We start from the raw sequence: 19,575 nt of genomic DNA, 5'->3' as shown, positions 1-19,575 counted from the left end.
AGAGTGTAAAATCTGGTGCAGCTGTGCATAGAAACCAATCAGCTTCCAGGTTTTTATGACAAAGCTTAATTGAACAAGCTGAAGTTAGAAGCTGATTGGCTACCATGAACAGCTGAACCAGATGTTGCACTCTCCAGTTTTAGTAAATCAACCCCTCATTGTCCTAGACTGACAAGTACGGTTGTCCCCTTAGGACAGGATTTATTTAATGGCTGGATTACCAGGTTAAAGTCAAGGAGAAAACTGTGAAAAAAGAAAATGAATGCAGCCACAACATCAATGGACCAGCAAACTGCAATACTATCAAGTTTTTGTTAGGTAAACTCCAAGTATGGAAATGAAGAAAGTTGTTAGACTGAGCCCATAAATAATTCAAATGTAAATGCTTGTTCCTGGTGTAGGTGCACAGGCATCATCTTTGAGTAAAAATAAGTAAATAAGACACTGATGTAGACATAGAAATGAAAGACATTAGTGTGCTAAGAGCTGGCTGTTCCTGTAGATGAAATGGTCTGGGCTTTCACTTTGGATGGCATTCTGTGAAAGCAGTCAAAACAACTCCGATTAAATCATCTCACATTTTCTGTGTGCTTCGTCCGCTGTCACTGTCAGTAAAAGTGATTGTGGACTGTCTGAAACAAAAAAAAGTACATTTCGATTTAATGATATAATGCATTTCTAAAAACTTTTAATTTTTTTTTCCAAAACAGAAATAAAAACCTTTCTGGTGCCTATATTCTTTATATAAAATACTAACTAAAAATGTATGGTAAATCAGTTAAAACCCCAGAGGTGCTTACAGGTACACACGCAGCTTAACAACACTTTAAACTGTTTTATGCAAAGTTTAGCATCGACCCAGCAACAAACAAAGCCGGTTTTGTATTTGCTAAATAAAGCATGAAAGAAGAGTGACAAAAGTGGGAGGGCTTGAGTCTGTCCGGACAAAGCCGGGAGGAGTGGTCCTCCTGCAATGGAAATGCAGTTCAGTGGTCCCGAATTGATATGCTCATCCTTTAAACCCCTAGGGCTTGGAGATCACAGGGCCAGAAAGTCCATCAAAGGGCATTTTTTCTGCATTGATCCAACCTCGAACGGAAGGTTGGTGGGGGCAGCTGTATTTTATTGGGCTTCATGGAGGGTTCCTTTCTTTCTTAATGTTAAGGTCAAAGTAAAATGTATAGTACACACACAAAAAACACATACACAACACATGAAATATAAACATTATAACATAAAACAAAATAATTATGTGTGATATTCATGTAGGTGTTTTCTTTTGAGACTTTTAATATAGTTTTACAGTAAAAAAAAAAAAAATATATATATATATATATATATATATATATATATATATATATATATATATATTTGAGTTTTGGTCCAGACCATCAGAAGACACCCATATAATGTAGGCACCTCATCCTAATTACAAAACTAGTTTATAAATAAAGAGAACAAAGGTGGGATTTTAACGGTGCTTATATATGGTTAGTACAAAGTAATTACATAAAGTATAATAAAAAATGAGTTTATTTAGATATAATTAAAATATCACACATAGTGCAATGCCCAACAGTATACATGAACAGATTACACTTAAAAAGGGTCCTGGAGGCAGAAAAATAAGATATGTATCCCTAAAGTGTTGCAAGTACCTTATTTTTCTGCCTCCAGGACCCTTTTTAAGTGTAATCTGTTCATGTATACTGTTGGACATTGCACTATGTGTGATATTTTAATTATATCTAAATAAACTCATTTTTTTATTATACTTTATGTACTTACTTTGTACTAACCATATATAAGCACTGTTAAAATCCCACCTTTGTTCTCTTTATTTATAAACTAATATATATATATATATGTTTTATAGTAACATTTAGGCCTCTGTTTGTACTTTTTAAAATGTTAAATTTGAAATTATTATTTTCTAAGCAGAGCTGGATTACAGTATTGAGAAAATTCTAAAACAAAATAGAAACTTCTTTCACTTTTTGCATTCATATTGCTTTTGCTCAATAATTGGCAATGAAAGAAATACAATTTGAGTGCTTTCTTCCTTTTTTTGCCAGGAACCTAAAGCTGGAAACTCTGGAAATTGTTATTTAAACAGTGATGCAGAATTATGTTATAAAATTATCCTGAAATTTAAATGACTCATCAATAACTTTTATCAAATTAGAAACCGACAGCACATCAGAGTATTTTTTTTAAATTATGGGCAGATTTCCTTATAATTATACTTTTTTTTTAAATGTTTTACAAATATTAAAGTAGCTTTTAGACAGACCACGCCTTTTTTTTTTTCCATGGCAATCAGGCTAGTTAAGCTGCAGCTGGGAAATCTGTTGCATGAAACTTGTTTTTTTTTTTTTTGGGGGGGGGGTGTAAAATGCATTACTTGGAATGACAAATAGACAGTCCCTTAAGGATTTAAACATTTAGTAGTGTTAAGGATGTCCTTAAATTACTAACTAAAAAAAAACACTCTCTGAGCATGCTCAGAAAAATACAAGTGCTGTTCTCACACACAAAAGCACAAAAAAAAAAGTCCCTGAGCATGCCCAATGGGACAAACAGAGAGCCTAACATGGGCAAAATTTATGCAAATACTATTGCATTCTATGGGAACTGACTTGGCTGGCTAATATTCTAGTTATTGGCCTTAAAATGGGTATGTGGGCCCAGGTCCCACCCTGAGGGACATATAATATATCAATGTCCCCAATTTGGACAACCCCAAAAAACTAAACAAGAAGTGCCTTTAAAAATGCAAAATTGCTTAAAAGCTAGTAACCTGGGGGGGCTTACTCTGCCTGTAAAGTGGTGCATCTGTAGCATGTATCCAAAATGCTGCTTTAAAGATGTACGGCTTTAGAGAAAACTTACAAATCTACATTGCAGCTGCAAGATTTTAACCCAAAACAAAAAATAGCCTGCCCCCCCCCCAATACACACAAGGCCATTTGGGTCTGTTAAGGCTTAAAATGGGAACCCCCACGTGAAAAATACCACCCCAAACTAAAAACATATTCAGCCCCTCCCACAACAAACCCCTAGCCAAACACACAGCCAGCCCATGAAATGGGGGTGGATGCTTGGGGGCAGGAGAGGCTCGGGCACCCCAAAAGTCAACCACTTTGTTTCCCATATACCCTAGGCTGGGGTTGTGGGGGGCTGCAGACAAAGGGCTTTACGGAATGTGGAAAACCCCTTTAAACTAGGGGGTACAAGGTGCTTTGTGGTTGGTATTGGACTGAGCCCAACATGCCCCAAAGGCAGCCAGCTATGTTGAGTGCATATGGCCTTGTATGATTCAGGAGGGGGTTGGGCAATTACTCTTCTCACCCCTTTCCTAGCTGGCCCTGTTGTATGCTCTGAAAAAAGGACGTGGTTTGGATTGGTAAAGGCAGCTCACAACCTTTGGAGAGTAGAGTGGAGTTCCCCTTTAAAAGCAAAAGTTAGCCCATGGAAATTCAAGGGGTTGGGGGGAGGGGGGGAGACAAGAGCATTGGACAATGGAGTGTGGAGTTCCTCTTTAAAAGCAAAAGCAAGCCCGAGGAAATCATATGCATTAGAGGGGGAAGGTTAAATGCCCTTTTAGGAGGAGCTAGAGGAGCGAGAGTCATTTTACATAATTTTAACACGGTGCATGTCACATGTTGGCAATGTAAGGTGCTAACAAGACCTGTGTGCAAATCTCCTTAAAAAAAATACATAAAGGTGAACCAACATAAAAAAAAAATGTGTCAAGTTTAGAGGTTTTTGAGAGTACAAGTGTGCTGACTATGTAGTGCAGAATAATCTTGCTAGAGCATGAAAAGAACGCTTTACTGAAATGTTATGTGCAGATGTAGATGTAGCAGAACAGGTTTTAAAATGATTTAGAATATACTTGCAATATAACTTATATTTCTTTGCACATACACATATAAAGCTTTTATCAAAGAAAATCTAAATTAAAAGAAAAAAAAACTATGTAAAATTGACAAGGGACACCAACAGAGTTGTAAAAGTTGTACAAACTACAGGATAATGGTGTTGTGGTAACTTGCACCAAAAAAAACAAACATAAAAAACAAGCATAATAATATTATTCTTAATATCACTATATAAAAAAAAGCCTTTGAAAATTTGTTTGCAATAACTCCATCAGTATCACCAGCGAAACAGCTTCATTATTGTCCCATTAAAGAAGAAGAGAATGTGCGCTGCATTTCGAGATTTCATCATTTGCCACATCACGAATGTTAATTCTCCATTACGAATGCTAGTTTACAAGACCAACCACTTCTGGCTCGTCCTTGCTTCCGAGCATGTGTGTTTGTACTTTGGACTTTTGTCCAACAGACTTGTGTACATACGCTTAGAAAATCCAACAACAGACATTCGTCTGCGGAAAATTTTAAAGCCTGCCATCCAACATTTGTCCGTGGAAAATCCGACAATTGTCCGATGGAGCATACAAATGGTTGGATTTTTCGCCAACAGCCTGTCATCACACAATTCCCGTTGGAAAATCCGATCGTGTGTATGAGGCTTTACAGTCCCAGGATGATTGGTCACCAGGACAAATAGAAAAACAAAGAAAGAGGGTGATTCCACACTATGTCAGTGGTGGGGAGATTAGAAACTGAGGGAAATTGTAACCCCTCATCGCTCTATTCAAAGCTGGAAAAAAAATGCTTTACATACACTTAAGCTCTGCACACATCTTACTACTGTAGTCTAAGCCAACTTCACTTTCTGTTTACAAAAGGGGTGGCATACCACAGTACAAAAAATATTAACCCACCAGTCTGCTTAGCAAAAGCTTTAGTAAACATGAATATACGGAGTCTCAGGGAATGTTTATGTTGATTTTTTATTAAAACGCAGCCAGAATTACCAGATTGCCAGTCCTAAAATTGGATAGACTTATAGACCTTAATCCCCATGTTGGCCAAAAAATATCCTCCTATAACCTCCCTCCCCCCCATCCCACCGTATTTTAACCCACCCTGCCAGAATTAGTGGTGTTATTACCTTGCAAATCCAGTTATACTCATCTAAGTCCCTTGTCCATGCCCACCATTACCACCATTTCAAGTAGGAGGACTGCTAATCTAGCACTGTTATGGCCCCCTGAGATCATTGGTTCTCTTCCCTCTGCTCCACTGATGTTAACCCCACTGCTGGCCATCCAATAGAAAGTGTCCACATCATGCAGCCAGTGATGTGGATACCCCAAAAAGGACCCATACAGGAAGTTAAACGAAGAGAGGGCTTGGAGTTGTGTGTTAAGGAAGGCTTTTAGATTGTAGATTAGATATTAAAGGCTTGTTAGGTGCGAGGAATGGCAGGGGGTATGATTCAAACTTGGAGTGAGGCTTTAATATTATACCAAGGGGAACAAAGGGTTCTACTGCTATAAACAATGAATTACCAGTGCCATTTTGTCATCTTCACAATAAAAAATGGCCTTATTTACTGTAATGGGTATAAATGCCCCCAGCACCCTCTCTGGAGCCTGCCAAAGCAGTAGATGTAGCTTTTGGTACTAATTGCTTCAAGGTAAGTATGGTGCTTTGTTTAGTGGACTAATCTCATGTCAGAGCTTAGGTTAAGAAATTATAGCAAACCTTCATTTACAGTGCAAATTCCACAAATAATTTAAAAAAACTTGGTGTAACTGGGAGAAAAACATACCTGTAAAGAAAAAAGGTTGGAGTCCCCCCTGTTTTCTTCATCACTGGGCCAGACTCACTATTCATCCAAGATGGTACCCAGGGAACGCAAAGCAGGTAAAATCTTGTGTGAAGGCACTACAGTCTATTGCAAGATTTCTGCTGCTCTGTACTTTCCAGGATTTATCCAGAAGTGTGATGGCACGCTTGCATAGGCATTGCAGGCAGAAGACAGTGATAAGGTAAGTATGAATCTTCTTTCTTTACAGGTATGTTTTGTACCCAGTAATATTGGGTGATTTTTAACAAAGGAAGAAGCCTGAACAGTATATGCAGGCCTTGTATTTTAATGAAAAGTCTACTTTCATTTTAGGGTTAGGTTCAAGCAGTGGTGAACAAAGTCAACAAGAGGACCCTATGCACAAATGTATGACCTCTGCACCCAAAACAGTAAGTTATTTTTAGCAATAAGGGTCAATGAGAGCTGAAACTAACAATATCATGATTGAAAATAAGTATCCTAATGGTAAGATTGTAAAGTAAATATAAAGAATGAGGTGCATAGTGTGCACAGTTAAAGCCCAACTCTGGGCTTAGGGCCCCCATTTGCCTTCTTCTCCCATAGTAACACTCCTTAAAAAAAAGAGTCTTTGGTCTGTTTTCATGATATCACAGGTCCTCCGCACTATCTTTTCCTTTGGCAATGTTCAGCTCCTAAATGCTGCAGAAAGTTGTTAAACATCATTCAACCTACTTCCTGTGAGACCTTATTGGGATAGCACCAGAGATCAGCCAAGTATATATCCCAGAGCTGTTTTTTCATAGATCCCGAGGACTAATGCCACGTACACACGATCAGACATTCCAACAACAAAATCCATGGGATTTTTTCCAATGGATGTTGGCTCAAACTTGTCTTGCATACGCACAGTCACACAATGTTGTCGGAAATTCCGAACGTCAGGAACGTGGTGACGTACGACGAGCCGAGAAAATTGAAGTGCGGCTCTTCCGCTTGATTCCAAGCATGCGTAGAAATTTGTGCGTCAGAATTGTGTACACACGATCAGAATTTTCAACAACAGATTTTGTTGTCAGAAAATTTGAGATCCTGATCTCAAATTTTATGTGTCAGAAATTCCGATGGAAAATGTCCGATGGAGCCTACATACGGTCAGAATTTCCAAACAAAAAAAACCTATCGAACATTTTCCATCGGAAAATCCGACCGTGTGTACGCGGCATAAGATTTTATTGTATTTGTCCCAACTGGAGTTTGGCTTTACCTTTCGACTAAGCCTTTCTGCCTCTGCATGCCATTAGCATATCAACTATTCTAAAGCAGGACCGCTGTTCTTAGTTCAATTAGGGGAAACTAGTCTATCAAGCCTTGATTAGGCCTTCTAGTGCATTTCAGGGTGATCCTGCTAACATCCATTGCTCAAGTTCTAAAGAGGGGGGAAGGTCTTTTCCCAAAAAACTTGTTGGCGGTATCTGATGCTTTTAACCAATAAACATTTCAAAAAGGCTTTTTAAGTAATACAATCCTTTGTACTAGGTGCTCGTTAATTCACCTCTACAAGCTGATTGTCTATTGAACAATTAAAAAATTGTGATCAGAGTGGTAGAAGCCTAGCACCTGGGCAAAGTCCTCACACACTATACTTTCACTGCGGATCTGCTTCCTTATAAAAAGTGCACTTCATTATATATCCACTAGAACCAAATCCCACTCTTGTTGATCCAGCAGTATTAAACACACATCAGACAATATTCAGAGGGAATTTGCCAAGTTCAATTTGCTATTGGTTTAAAGAACCCTTTTTGAAATTCAGCAAATCCGAACATAGTGGTGAATGCCATTGAAGTAATAACATTCTGGAAATTTTTAATGGCTAATAGGAAAACTACTGTAACAAAAAGCAGCCTAGTTGAACATTGCCGTGAGGGACATGTGTTTTTTTAAATACCTTACAGCAGGGAGAGGGTCTTTTCATATGGCTTCAAGGGCTACATTAAAAAAAACACAAATCCTTTGAATAACATGCCTGGGGCATATCTTAAAGCAGTACATGGTAAAATGTAACGGTACAGTTTTCACAGGCAAACAGGATGTTTTATAGTGTTTTTAGTTTTTTTCATCAAACAGTAATAGGCCTGGTTTGACTAGCAGATATAAATTGGCCAGTATTAGTTGAGACTGTCCTTGATAGTTAATTTATATAACTTTAATTGAGAATTAAAAGACTACAGACCATCTAGCAGTGTAAAATTGGCAAGCAGTGGGATATTTGGTAAAGACAAAGAGCACAAGCTGGGGCTTTACTAAAAGAATTAACCACTTGCTGTCCAAGCCAATTCTGACACTTCTCACATACATGTAAAAACTCTGATTTTTTTTCACTAAGAAAATTATTTAAAAGCCCCTCATTTTTTTCTGAAAGCAAAGGCCCTGTAGAATAAAATGGTGGCTGTTGCAATTTTTTTTATGCCAAACAATATTTGTGCAGCGGTTTATAAACTGCAAGTTTTCAGGAAAAAAATAAACTTTAATTAATTTTAGTGAATGCAAAAACAACTCAATACCCAATTTTTTGATAAAATATAAAATATAATGTTAAGCCGAGTAAATAGATACCATGTCAGGCTTTAAAAAATTTTGACCCATGGAATGGCGACAAGCTATGGTATATCAATCCATAGGCAATGCTTTAAAAGCCTGTACAGTTTACCAGTTTAGAGTTAAACAGGAGATCTGGCACTAAAATCATTGATCTCCCCCTGATGTTCACATCAATGCCTCACTTGTGGTGCGATCACTAGGGATAAACGTAAGTTCGTCATGAACATCGGTGGTTTGCCTGTTCACCCAATAGCAAACAATTTGGGGTGTTTGCGGCAAATTCGAAAGCCACGGAACACTCTTTAAAAGTGTATGGGAGAAAGCAAAAGTGCTAATTTTACTTTCAAAGGTTTTTTATTTTTGAAAAGACACTTGCAAGTACATGGGTACATTAACAAACAATTGGCAGCAGGGCAGGCCTGCTGCCAGTAAACAAGCATACTACAGGCAAACAGTGGTGCAATCATAGACAATAGTAACTTGAAATACAGGCATCATCCCTCACAAGGATGAATAAAGCCAGTTATACATCAATAGGGTGTCGCCTTATCCGGAGCCCAAAACTAGAGGCTATCTTGGGGAGATACCAGGGGACCCCCCCTCCCCCAACACCCCTAATAGGGATCTTGCTGAAAAGTGCTAATTTGAAAAGCTTATATGCATGGTATTGTCAAAAAAAGTGTTTGGGGACCTGGGTCCTGCCCCAAGGGACATGTATAAATGCAAAAAAAGTTTTGAAAACTGAAGTTTTTTCGGGAGCAGTGATTTTAATAATGCTTAAAGTGAAACAATAAAAGTAAAATATTCCTTTAAATTTCGTACCTGGGGGGTGTCTATAGTATGCCTGAAAAGTGACGCATGTTTCTCGTGTTTACAACAGTCCCTGCATGAAATTACATTTCTAAAGGAAAAGAGTAATTTAAAAGTACTCATGGCTATAATGAATTGTCGGTCCTGGCAAGACACATAAAATCATTGTAAAAAATAGCATGGGATACCCCCACAGTCCATTACCGGGCCCTTTGGGTCTGGTACGAGTATTAAGGAGAAGCCCAAACCAATTTTTTTTTTTTTAAATTGCGTGGGGGTCCCCTCAAGTTCCATACCAGGCCCTTCAGGTCTGGTATGGATATTAAGGGGAAACCCGCGCCAAAATTAAAATAAAAATGGCGTGGGGGTCCCCTTCAAAATCCATACCAGACCCTTATCCAAGCACGCAACCTGGCAAGCTGCAAGAAAAGAGGGGGTGAGAGAGCCATACCAGGCCACATGCCCTCAACATGGGGAGGGTGCTTTGGGGTAGCCCCTCAAAGCACCTTATCCCCATGTTGATGGGTCAAGGGCCTTATCCTCATAACCCTTGCCCAGTGGTTGTGGAGGTCTGCGGGTGGGGGGCTTATCGGAATATGGAAGCCCCCTTTAACAAGGGGACCCCCAGATCCCGGCCTCCCCCCTGTGTGAAATGGTAACTGGGTACCCCTACACAAAAAAGTGTCAAAATGGTAAAAATGACAAGACACGGCTTGGGACAAGTCCTTTATTAAAAAATAAAAATGTCCCATGAAGTCCATTTATCTTCTTCTCTCGCTCCAACAGACCGAAAAAGAAAAAAAAGCCAAGACAACCCACCTCCCGCCGTATGACGTGTCATTGCAGGTGACAGTTCTTTTATAACTGAAGGTGGGGCCACACAATGATGTCCTCGGGTGACCCCGCCCCCCTCTGACGTACGGGGACTTCCCTATGGCTTTCCTGGGGCATCAGAGGGAGTGGTGACACAGGGTGGTATAACCGGGTGACCAGATGACCCCCCTTGACGCTTTAGAAATTTCATTTTGTGCAGGGACTGCTGTAAAACTTTTTTTTGCATTCATACATGTCCCCTGGGGCAGGACCCAGGTCCCCAAACACTTTTTATGACAATAACTTGCATATAAGCCTTTAAAATTAGCACTTTTGATTATTCATGTTTGTGTCCCATAGACTTTAACAGTGTTCGCATGTTTGAACAAATTGTTTGCCTGTTCGCATGTTCTACTGTGAACCGAACTGGGGGGTGTTCGGCTCATCCCTAGTGATCACTATACCTACAAATTCTTTACATTTGCACGTGAGCACGGGAGGGGGAGAGAGATTGATTTAAGTTTTTAATTTTTTATTTATTTTATTTATTGAAATTGATTTTTTTTATCAACTTAATTACCATGACAACGGATGAAGAACATCCCTTCTGATAGCATGGACAGTGACAGGTACTTTTTATTGAGAGATCTGACCTCTCCTCTGCCCTCCGAAGCAGCCAATCTAACGGAGATTGGTTTGATTGGCTCCTTTACTAACTGATGGCAAATCTTTGTTGCTTCCAGTTTCATACACCATAGAGATGATCAGGGAATGGATGTTTCTTTTTCTTCTCTATGGTAAACTGGTCCTGACCACAGCAGAAAGCTGGCAGGTGTTGGTGGGAGGGGACTCCCTTCTGCCCCCTGAAAAAAGTGTTCAGGCAGCTGCAGCCATGCTCCTGGTGAAAACAACTCAAAACCAAAGACGCATGGGCAAGTCCTATTGTGAGAAGTTAATATACTGCAGAGTATAAGGCAGTGCAAAACTGGCCAGCAGTAGGACGGTTTTAATCAGGGACAGGGAGTAATAGACCTAACAGGTGTATGCCTAACTTTTATTTTATCTATGGAGGGAATACAGTGAACATTAGTGATAAAATGAGAGTTTGATTATATGCACACTGTTTTAGTTCCTCCTTTTTTTTCTTTCAAATGATGCAGCAATATGCTGCAAACAAAGAGCAGCTTCAAGAAGGTTAGTAACAATTAGATGTTGAGAATACCCCAGAATACCAATCCCTGAAATAAAAAGGAAGGCTTGCTTCCAAAAATTAGTTTCATCTAAAATGAAGGCCCTATAAAAAGTTATATACCAAAGAAATATCAGCACCCTGAGATAAAAGTAACGTTTTTAACCTCTTCCCGACTGGTCCATAGCAGATTTACTTCTATAGAGCGGCTGCTCTGTGAAAAATCGCGTATATATACGTGATTCTGTACTTCTGGAATTAGGGCACAAGCATGCGCCACCGCTCCTGCTGTGATTTTACACAGTGAGAGCTGATTAGCAGGTCCCATGGACCCGATGACTACCAGAACCTGCCGATCGTTCATTACACTGACAGAATGCCACTTTGCCTATGTGAGTACAGAAGACATGGATCCTGGGTTTCTGTGAAGCAGAAACACAGATCCATGTCTTCCAGTAGTAAAAGCATCTCCCCCACAGTAACCATGCACTGGTCAGGCCCACAAGTAACCCTTTAATTTCCCCTGATATTAACCCCTTCCCAGTCAGTGTCATTAGTACAGTGACAGTGCATATTTTTAGCATTGATCACTGTATTAGTGTTTCTGGTTGCCAAAAAAGTGTCAAAAGTGTCAGTTAGGTGTCTGATTTGTGCGCTGCAATATCGTCCTGCTATAAGTTGCTGATTGCCTCCATCACTAGTAAAAAAAAATCCCATAGTTTGTAGACACAGTAACTTTTGCGCAAACCAATCAATATATGCATGTTGGGATTTGTTTTACCAATAACATGTAGCAGAATACATATTGGCCAAAATTGACAAAGAAATTTGATTTTTCTATTTTTTTTTATTGGATGTGTTTTAGAGCTGAAAGTAAAAAAATATTGTTTTTCTTTCAAAATTGTCTGTTGTTCTTTGTTTCCAGCGCACAAATTTAAAACCGCAGAGGTGATCAAATACCACCAGAAAAAAAGCTCTATTTGTGGGGGAAAAGGGTCAACAATTTTGTTTGGGTATAGTTTCGCATGACCGCACAATTGTCAGTTAAAGCAACACAGTGCCGTATTGCAAAAAATTGCCTGGTCAGGAAAGGGGGATAAACCTTCTGGATGTGAAGTGGTTAAAGAAAGCATGGCACAGCAACTAAAAGTGACTGCTAATCTCAAATCATCCACAAAAAAAAAAAACAAACACAAAAAAAACCCTCAATAAAAAGAACAAAAATGTAGCAAAGGGGTTGATTTCTCAAAGAGCTAGCAATCAGAATTAAAGTACAGTTTCCCAAATGAATCTAACCTCTCCCTATACAACTTGTGAACTTTCCCTGTGCTTTGCATACAGCACCTTTCAATACAGCGACACTATGGTTACTGGGTTCCCTCCTTTTATAGTGAGGGGGCTTATCAAAAAAGACCCCTAATTAGCCTGGCCAGAGCTTTCCCAACAGGTTTAGAAAACGAATAAACTAGCCATGCAGTGCATTATAGTTAGAAAATTCTCCTGTGGGAAACTGCACATAAATTCACCCGGACCTCAAATCTTGAACTCTCGGGACTCACCTTTAACCACTTCAGCCCCGGACCATTTTGCTGGTCAAAGACCAGACCACTTTTAGCGATTCGTCACTGCGTCGCTTTAACTGACAATTGCGCAGTCATGTGACGTGGCTCCCAAACCAAATTGACGTCCTTTTTTTCCCACAAATAGAGCTTTCTTTTGGTGGTATTTGATCACCCCTGCAGTTTTAATTTTTTGCGCTATAAACAAAAATAGAGTGACAATTTTGAAAAAAATGCATTATTTTTTACTTTTTGTTATAATAAATATCCCCCAAATATATTTAAAAAAAAATGTTTCCCTCAGTTTAGGCCGATACGTATTCTTCTACATATTTTTGGTAAAAAAAATCGCAATAAGCAATTATCGATTGTTTTGCGCAAAAGTTATAGCATTTACAAAATAGGGGATAGTTTTATGGCATTTTTATTAATCTTTTTTTTTTTTACTAGTAATGGTGGCGATCAGCGATTTTTATTGTGACTGCGACATTATGGCAGACACATCGGACATTTTTGACACATTTTTGGGACCATTGTCATTTATACAGCAATCACTGCTATATAAATGCAGTGATTCCTGTGTAAATGACACTGGCAGTGAAGGGGTTAACCAGTGGGTGGCAGTGTAGGGGTTAAGTGTTCCCAGGGGTGTGTTACTAACTACGACAATCACGAGTATGCCCGCAGCGATCAAGTCCGCGGGACCCGCGACCGGACTCACTGGGGGTCCCGACCAGCACGTGAGCGCGCCGCCGGCGCTGCGCTCGCGATAGCAGGGCGGCATTAGAGATTGGACGTACCTGTACTTCAATATGCCTGCCCGTGCCATTCTGCCGACGTACATCGACGTGCGCTGGTCGGGAACCGGTTAATCTATGGTAGAAGTAAACCTGAACCTTATTCCTATTCAATGTATAGTATTACATGCCTTAGCAAGTTGGGTGGTTTGGCCATTCAGGTTAGCCATGAAATGTGATGTTATACAGAGGCATACTCAAATAGAGCCTGAACTTACATATGCATTTTTGTACCCAAATAAAATCAATGTCTTTTTTTCTACAAATAGAGCTTCCTTTTGGTGGTTGTTAATGGCCTCTGCATTTTTTATTTTTTGCACTACAAACAAAAAAAGCTGACAATTTTGAAATAAAAAAAAAATTTTTACTTTCTGCTATAAAACATATTCAATAAAAAAAATTTAAAAATCAAATTTTTTCATCAATTTAGGCCAATATGTATTCTGCTACATGTGTTTGGTAAAAAAAATCCCAATAAGCGTACATATAGATTGGTGTGCGCAAAAGTTATAGCATCTACAAACTATGGGATATATACTTAAATTTTTATTTATTTATCTTTTACTAGTAATGACGACGATCAGCGTCCTATAGTGGGACTGCGATATTGAAATCGGACACTAACTGACACTTTTAACATTTTTTGGGGACCAGTGACACTAATATAGTGATCAGTGCTAAAAAAATATGCACTGTCACTATACTAATGACACTGGCCAGGAATGGTTTAACATCAGGGGCGATCAAAGGGTGTGTGTGGGAGGTGCTTTTACTAGGAGAAGGCATTGCTTTGCAGGAACACAAGATCAATGCCTTCCCTACTGACAGAATGGCGATCTGCCTTGTTTCTGTCTCACTGCCTAATGATCGACAAGTGGCAGTGGACATTGAGTCTGTTGTAGCCGCAGATCAAGTCCAGCTGTGTATAATCACAGTGGAAATGGGTTCCCAGCACCACGCATGAGCACCCCAGACCCGGAAGTGCAGGATCACATACTAGGTAGGTACTTGATCCTGCACAGCAGAGCTACCTTGCAGTTGTATAGGTAAGGTATACAGTTGGCAAAGTGGTTAACACAACACCATTCAATGTTTATTTTTGACCAGAGTGACAAGAAAATTAGAAGGAGAAGGATTGAATATGTTTTCGAAAAAATGTTTTTCTAAGAGTGGATATGTTTTTCTTTTTGGAAATTACATTCATTCCAAAATGTGAAAAGCAATTTAAGATTTTAATTACTTTTGAACAACTTTGTACTAGTCTACAAGTGTATGACTAGCTTAAGAGTGATGGATACACAACTTTTTTTTCGCCAGGTGCATCATTGATCAGTTTTATGCCAAACTAGCACTTCTTCTCTCCTGTCTTACATACAAATTAAAGTTGTATTAAACCCAAAAGCAAGCATTTATTATATTGCAGCTTACCAACTCTAATGCCGCGTACACACGATCGGAATTCTCATCGGAAAAACCTCTGATGGTTTTCGGAATTCCACTCAAACTGTCTTGCCTACACACGGTCACACCAAATTCCGACTGCCAAGAACGCGTGATGTAGAACACATACGACAGGACTAGAAAAAGGAAGTTCATTACCCAGTAGCCAATAGCTTCCATCTCGTAGTTGAATCTGAGCATGCGTGAGTTTTTGCACGTCGGAATTGCATACACACAATCAGAATTTCTGATAGAAAGTTTTTCCATCAGGAAAATTGAGAACATGCTATCAAATTTTTGCTGGCGGGAATTCGGCCAGCTAAATTCTGATAGAGCATACACACGGTCGCATTTTCCAATGAAAAGCTCTCATCGGTCTTTTGCTGGCCGAAATTCTGATCGCGTGTATGCGGCATTAGATGTGATGGCTGCAATAGTTACATTTTTTAGGCTTACTATCTTCTATTTTCATCTCATAAACCAGCCAGCAAGTCTGTTGTTTTTTTAGAAGCACAAGCTCTCCAGCTCTGAATTTGGGGTGGAATACCCTAGCTCAGTGATATAATTGCCCTTATAAGGAAGAATTATAGCTCCTTAAAATTATATACAAAAATATATTACATTGCTTTTCACCAATCAAAAGTGAGATTCCCATGGAACGCACTTCTTCACTCACCAAAGGTTCCCGAGGAACAAAGAGACTGTTCCACCAAGCAGAGTGCAGATTCCCTTTATGAAATAGTAAGGGGTTAAAAGAATAGTAAAGGTACAATATATTTATTGTTTTTAAATGTTATTCTTATATATGAGAGTGTGAGACGGAGAGTAAGAAGAGAGGAGAGGAGGACCTATGCTCAGCCTTTATTTTAAACTAATGGAAAAAGATTACTGCTGTCTTATAAGTTATACATCCAATAATAGAGATCACTTGCCTTTCATGTATTTCATGTGAGTTATATAAGGACAAAAACTGAGAATATAGCATGGCGGTGAATTACCACTGTTTATGGTTGACCAGAGATTAAAATATGAGGTGATTAAGAGCACTTATTTTGTAGCAGTTATATGGAGATTTAACGATAATGCCTTGGGAAAGCTCAGCATGCATACCAAAATCGGCAAGGATTAGCCTATAGAGTACAGTAGTCTGCCAGTTTGGACCTCTGTGCAGCCACCCTGAATAATCAAATGCAGGCACAAAAGTTGTGAATCCCCCCCCTATAGCACACTATTTATTAGATCTTCACATAAAAAAAGAAAATGTAGCTCATCTGATCAGTCAGAATTCCTGGCATCTGATTAGGCTACTATTTTCTCAGCAGGATCCCTCACTTTTAACTGGTAACTACGGAGGCCTGTGGAAAAAAAAATGAACTTTGGACTACTAAATTGCACCATTATGGTTATTTAGTGTAATTTATGAAAATAGGTAAGTCATGATCACCTACTTTGTCTCGCTAATGACATCTCCATTTTCTAGACAGGTAAACCACAAGATCATTTTTTTTTATCATCCCTGTTTCATATAACACTGTGCAATTAATGATCAAGAGAAAATGTTTTTGCGTAATGCTGTACAAATGATACATTAAAAATTAATAGCTTGTCAGCGGGCCCGCTATTTGGGTTATTGCCATTGATTCATGTTTTCAAATTTTCTTGATTTAATAATCCATAAGTAATTTTTAAAGATGAGCGACAGACTTTGTACAGAATAATCATTCATTTTTCCATTCAATTAGATAAAGGAACTTATGAAAATGTGAATTCTTAAAGTTGTAAGTCCAACCACAGGGATCTTGAAAATGTATAAATTAAGTGACTTATTTCCTTAGGTTTATTGCATTATTATAGCTACATATGGTATTAGAAGTTATGAAATATGTTATTTAAAATGTACAAATAGAGCTTCAAATAGACTTTTGAACACAGACACAAAATAAACACAGATGCATACATAACATGAATGTATGATTTTAACTTTGAAATTGCACAAAAATATAATGATATAAAGGATTGCAGAAAAATTAAATTGTAACTATCAAATAATTAAAGTAAAAAAAAAAAAAAAAAAAAGTGCAGCAGCAGTTAATAAGTGCGTCTTTCCCCTGAAAGTTTTCATTTAGTCCTTCTGCAAAGTTCAACGAATACCTGTTGAGAGTGCCAAGGAAGTCCACCTCATTTAGCTTCCTGCGGTGGTGTGGCATTACTTTTGAATTGAGAGTGGCCACTCTCATGTAGACTGTGCCTGCTTGCCCTACAGTGGGATAAGATGTTGCAGGCATGTGGTTCTAAGCATTGTCACTGCTGATTCACAAGCTTGTAGCTTACCAACAGTGGCGTCGGGAGGGGGGCTGAAGCCCTGAGTGGGCCCTCAAAATGCCTTGGGTCTCGGGCATTCATAATTCTATTATTAGCCCCGAGCATCCACTCAGCGGCAGCCAACGGGGACCGATCCGGCTCCGAGCATGGACGAGTAACATAACAAGTTCCGCCTCCTGGTGCCTGCAGTGCCTATGATGGACGTCACACTGGTCCAATCTCGGGACCGCGGGACATGTGATGTCCATCATAGGCACTGAAGGCTCTAGGAGGAGGGAGTTACAATGTGGCCACGCAGAGCACTACGAGATCCCCGCTCAGCGCTTGCTTTGTGTAAATGGGAGGGCGGCTCTCCTGTCCTGGCTCTGGCTGCCTGCTGTCTCTGACTGGCCAGGAATAGGATGGGGGTGCTGCACACTACAGGTAAGGCTGAGCTGCAGGAGGAGGTCACCTGAAGTCTGACATGGAAAGGTCAGGTAGATTAGTGTAATGGTCAGTGTGTGTCAAGTAGGTCAATGTAATGGTTGGGTAGGTCAGTGTGTGTCAGGTAGGTCAGTGTAATGGTCAGGTAGGTCAGTGTAATGGTCTGGTAAGTCAGTGTAATGGTCTGGTAAGTCAGTGTCTGTCAGGTAGGTCAGCATGAGTCAGTGTAATGGTCTGGCAGGTCAGTGTTTTAAGTAGGTCAGTGTGGGTCAGGTAGGTCAGTGTAATTGTCAGGTACTGTAAATCAGTGTAATGGTCAGGTAGGTCAGTGTGTGTCAGGTGGGTCAGTGTGTGTCAGGTAGGTCAGCGTAACGGTTGGTGTATGTGTCAGGTAGGTCTGTTTAATGGTCAGCATTGATGGGCACTGGTGAGCCAGGCAGCAATCAGCAAGTGAGCCTACCCCCACAACACAACCCCCCAATGCCGGGCTTGGACTGTGGGCTTAAGCCTCTGGTCTTTTTTCCACCTAGCAATGTCCCTGCTTACCAGTCATCACCTGGCCAAATCTAGTTCTGCCCACTGCTGCTGAAACCCTCCCACTGTGTGCTGCAGTGTCTGGGAAGAGAAGTGTGTGAGACTCAAATTAAGGAAAATTTGGCTCAGTCAGGGAAGGTAAAGGACATTTTCTCTTACTCTATGAGACTTGTGTATCACATAGTAAATGGAATTGGTACTGTCATGCAAGAACCTTTAGTTGTACTTTAATTAAATAAAGTACCTTTTGTATATCTCAATAAAAATGGCCCGAACGCCCCCCTGTTCGGTTCGCAGCAGAACTCCCGAACAGGGCAAAAGTTCTAACCCGAACGGTGAACCCCATTGAAGACTATGGGAACCTAACAGAAATAATAAAATGCTCATTTTTAAGGGTATATGCAAGTAATTGGCCAAAAAAGGGATATGGGGTCTGGGTACTATCCGGGGGACATGTATCAATGCATGTCCCCCAGGAGCAGTGATTTTAATGATGCTTAAAGCGCAACAAGAAAAAAAAATCCTTTCAATATAGTGTCTGGAGGGTCCCCTTAGTCTGCCTGTGAAGTGACACATCTGTAGTATATACAGAACATGCTGCAGAAAAAATTAAATTTCTAAAGAAAAAAAAACAAGTCGAATCACATTTAAATTGACTTGCAGTTGCAATTGTCGGTTCACGGCTATTGAAAAAAAAATAAGAAAAAAAAAACGGCACGCCAAGATTTTTAGAAAAAACGCGTTGGGCCCCCAAATTCATGCCAGACCTTTGTCTGAGCATGCAGCCTGGTAGGTCAGGAAAGGGGGTGCGAGTGAGTGCGTGCCTCCCCTCCAAAACCATACCAGGCCACATGCCCTCAACATGGGGGGGGTGCTTTGTCTCTATGTTTACCAAGGGGGGCTTAAAATTCCAGCCCCCCATGTGAATGAGTATGGGGTACTATGTACCCCTACCCATTCAACAAAAAAGTGTCAAAAATAAAAACACAAAGACAATTTTTGACAATTCGTTTATTTTAAAAAAATAAAAAACCCTTGCCCCCCATGTAAATCCATTGTCAATCACGCTGCCCGCCACACCTGAGATAAAACAGAAAAAAACCTCGGCCCTTCATTGACGGCCAGCTGCCAAATGCCTCCTCCGCTGTTTTACAGATCTTATATATGTAAGGGTGGGTCCACCTGGCGATGTGGTGGCACCAACCCCCTTGTGACATCACGGACCGGTGCATGCTGATAACACTGTTTTTTTATTTTTTAATAAAGGAATTGTAAAAAGCTGTTTCTGTGTTTTTTTTTACACTATTTTGGTGAATGGTAGGGTAATATGTACCCCATACTCATTCACATGAGGGAGGGTTTGGATCTGGGGGCCCCCTTGTTAAAAGGGGCTTCC

At 39.8% G+C, this 19,575-nt stretch overlaps 1 long non-coding RNA gene across 2 annotated transcripts in view; it reads right to left on the bottom strand.

Moving 5' to 3' along the window:
* Positions 1 to 318: 318 nt before the first annotated feature.
* Positions 319 to 19,575, bottom strand: part of LOC143989380 (uncharacterized) — a 153,279-nt gene continuing 134,022 nt past the window's right edge. For both annotated transcript variants that reach the window (XR_013277030.1, XR_013277034.1), the window contains one exon: positions 319 to 632. This is a non-coding gene — a long non-coding RNA (uncharacterized LOC143989380). The remainder of the gene's footprint in view (positions 633 to 19,575) is intronic.

Source organism: Lithobates pipiens, unplaced genomic scaffold, assembly GCF_037356315.1.
Source record: "Lithobates pipiens isolate NorthernLeopardFrog02 unplaced genomic scaffold, aLitPip1_a1.2 Scaffold_1, whole genome shotgun sequence".
NCBI classification, from domain to species: domain Eukaryota; kingdom Metazoa; phylum Chordata; class Amphibia; order Anura; family Ranidae; genus Lithobates; species Lithobates pipiens.
Note: the sequence above shows the minus strand (reverse complement) of the source record. Positions and strands in the feature narration are given on the sequence as shown.